The sequence below is a fragment of the Nematolebias whitei genome, chromosome 15, assembly GCF_014905685.2.
Source record: "Nematolebias whitei isolate Nwh7 chromosome 15, NemWhi1, whole genome shotgun sequence".
Lineage (NCBI taxonomy): Eukaryota > Metazoa > Chordata > Actinopteri > Cyprinodontiformes > Rivulidae > Nematolebias > Nematolebias whitei.
In genome coordinates, this window is record NC_056512.1 from 27,774,004 (window position 1) to 27,777,362 (window position 3,359).

General features: G+C 41.1%; 1 long non-coding RNA gene across 1 annotated transcript; it reads left to right on the forward strand.

The window, feature by feature from the left end:
• The first annotated feature begins 286 nt into the window (after positions 1–286).
• Positions 287–852, forward strand: LOC119422220. The gene is made up of 3 exons (XR_005187398.1): positions 287–376; positions 512–662; positions 842–852. It is a non-coding gene; the product is annotated as an uncharacterized LOC119422220 (long non-coding RNA).
• The last annotated feature ends 2,507 nt before the right edge of the window (positions 853–3,359 follow it).

The following is a 3,359-nucleotide window of genomic DNA, read 5'->3' on the forward strand; positions in this document are numbered from 1 at the left end:
CATAAATAAAAATGAACAGTATATAAGTATTTAAGATATACACTAACAAAAATAAAATAAGTAAGATGTGGTAAACAGCAACCAACATAGGTGGAAATATAAGATTCAATCTGTTGCCAAATGTGAAAAATAAAGAGAAGAGAACAAATAAGACAGAGATAATTGAGTTGGGATCCAGCAAGGTGGTGAACCCCGCAGAATATTTTCAGCTGCTCTTCACGACATTGCAATGAGTAAAGTGTCTGTTTTGGTCATAATGGTATCTCTTTGTTTGACAGCTGTTTGGGAACATTGCAATCGAAGAAGATGGAGAGAGCGCGATCAACCAGCACAACAACTTCAGGACCTTTGTGCAGGCTCTGATGCTCCTTTTTAGGTGTTTATTTGAGTTTTTACGTACTACATGATGATGAGTGAATCACGATGCAGACACTGTGTATTTGCTACAGTGCTACACACGAGGACTTTTGAAGCAGCTGTTTTGGCAACGTTTTTTTTTGTGTTTTTGAAGGAGTGCGACAGGAGAAGCGTGGCATGAGATCATGCTGGCGTGTCTGGGGGGTAAGGAGTGTGACCCCCTGTCAGGGAATGCAGAGCCAGAGTGCGGCAGCCAGGTTGCCTACCTCTACTTTGTCTCCTTCATCTTCTTCTGTTCGTTTTTGGTGAGTTCATCAAAAACTAGCATCCACATCCTCTGATTGTCTTAATGCAAAACCAAAAAAAAAAAAGCTTAAACCACGCAATACCTTCAATTTATTCATTGCGCCAAATGAAGAAATGCGTCAAGTGATTTTAGTTGTTTGTTTGTTTATCCCTTCTATTTTTTTGTGCACGCACATAGATGCTGAATTTGTTTGTAGCCGTCATCATGGACAACTTTGAGTACCTGACTAGAGATTCATCCATTCTGGGACCCCATCACCTGGATGAGTATGTAAGGATATGGGCCGAGTATGATCCTGCTGCATGGTGAGTGCTAACAACACTCATTTGCAAATAAACACACACACACACACCTGTAACTGTTTATAATATTAGAACTTTTAAGACTAGGGCTTTTGTTTTTTACTTATTTTATTATTAGGACTTTTTACAGATCGATCAAATGTTTTTGTTGTATGTGTTGTGGTTGTTTTAATGTTTTTTACATGCAGATACATTTTCCTTTTGGTAAAAATTAACACTTATTTTTATGATATTTTGATAAATAAACAGTAAAAATGTTCAGAGTTTAAGGTTCATCTAGTTATAAGAAAAGTAAAGCTCCACTGCAAGGGGGCTGTGACGGTTCTGAGTTTCCCCTCATGGGGTTAGCTCTATAATACCGTGCAACCCCTCCTTTCTCCTCCCCTCTCCTGAGGAATCCTTTATATGTTCTTACACCTATTCTCCCCTCTTCTGGAATCTGTATACTGTTAACAAACTTACCGTGGCAACGTCTACACTCCACGTAAAATTCCCTTTTGATGTGTACGTTTACTGTAGACATGCAAAGTTTCATGGTATCTGTATTCCAGAGCCTGTGTGTTGCCCTTCTGCTGGCCTTTGGATATTTTGTAAAGGGAGAATGAGTGGGAAGTGACTGAAAATAGCCCAATTAGTAGGAAATATACTGCAGTAGTCCCTCACTTATCACGGGGGTTACGTTCCAGACACCCCAGCGATAGGTGAAGATCCGCGAAGTAGGGACATTATATTTATTTTAGTATTTATATATGTTTTAAGACTTTATAAACCCTTTCCACACTCTTGCAATGTTTTAAACTCTTCAACCTATGTAATTTTAACAACATATGTACTGTACAGTACTGCAAAAAAAATTATGGGTACTCACCAGTGAAGATGCAACATGAAGGATGAGTTCAGCTTCAGGATTATTTGTGACTTTCCTGTCAGTTCTGTGTTTTTAATAAAATTGCAAATCAATTTTTACCACATCTGTTTCTTGGCTGGTGTCTGCTCCCTCCACTGCTGTTCTTTGAATTCCGACAGAAAGCAGCAGCCGGAAGCACTGTTGGCTTCTGTGTAATGTAGTTCTTTTGACTTGCATTACAGTATAGGCTTATTGAAAGAAAACTACAAAATGGCGGCGCCAGTCCGATTGTTTTTTGTTTGTTTGTTTGGTTGGTTCCCGCTCCTGTCCACTCCCGTTAACTTTTTATCCCGTACCATTCCAATCACGTGAGTAATATTAAAGTTGACAATCCTGTGTCGTGTACAATCTTAAGTTGAAAACCAGCGAAAGAGTGAGTCCGCAAAAGTCAAACCATGAAATATTGAGTTTGTGTTGTGAAAGTTTAAATTGGCACCATTAATTATAGATGTAAAAGTAGTGGATTTATGGTTAATTTTTTTTTAATTATATACAGTAGTCCCTCGCTACTTCGCAGTTCGTTTATCGGGGACTTGCTCTATCGTGGTTTTTCAAAATAAAATTGGACATGACACACAATTGGCTGATTGACGGATGAGCCGCATGATTGGCATGGAATTTTTATTTAAAATAAATTATTTTAAAATATTTAGCACCTCCTTAGAGTTGCACTTGGATCCAATTAATCCAAACCGACCCGGCCACAGCCTGCAGCCATCATCTCTGAACCCCACCCAATCTGACGAAGTAACAGTAATTACAGGTCCGAACCCGAAAAACAACCCCAACATTTTTAATTTAGCTTTAACTGCTTATACCACTGACTATTATTAATGGTTGGTGGACGTGTGCAGCTGAGGGGGCAGAAGATCGGAGCTGAGGAACCCTCAAAGTGCATTAAATGCTTCCCCTGCTTCTGCCTTCATCCTGCTCTGACATGTCGGATATTTTGTGATCTCACCTGTTTGGGTCATCGGCCGCGCGTGTCCGCTGAATGAACGTCCATTTGGGATGATGGATCGCTGGCAGTAGTCCATCTAAAGCTTAACTTAACTTTTTACCTCTTTCAACCAGCTGGTCAGCACGCTGTGAAATGGCCGCATGCGGCAGGTGTAGTATGGCAAGCCATGTTTGCATATATTGGATCGTCGGCCGCGCGCATCCCTGATGCAGTAAAAAATCCGACACCGACCCATCTCACACATTAAGCACATTATTATGGCCTGGCCCGGTCCGGTCCGAATCCAGGTTGGGCGGTGCCGGGCTCCTGGTTCGGGTTAGACATTATAGCTCTACACCTGCTGCACATTTGTGCAGCCGTTACTGCAGGATAAACTTCCTGCTGCAGCTGATCAGTTGTTCTGTGTACAGAGCTGAGAACTGGGCGTGGCCAAGAGAGCTTGCAGGTGGCAATGAGCAGACGAGGCAGAGAGCTGAAATCATGACATTCTGTGCTCGTTTAAGTTTAGAAACATTGTTTAGAATA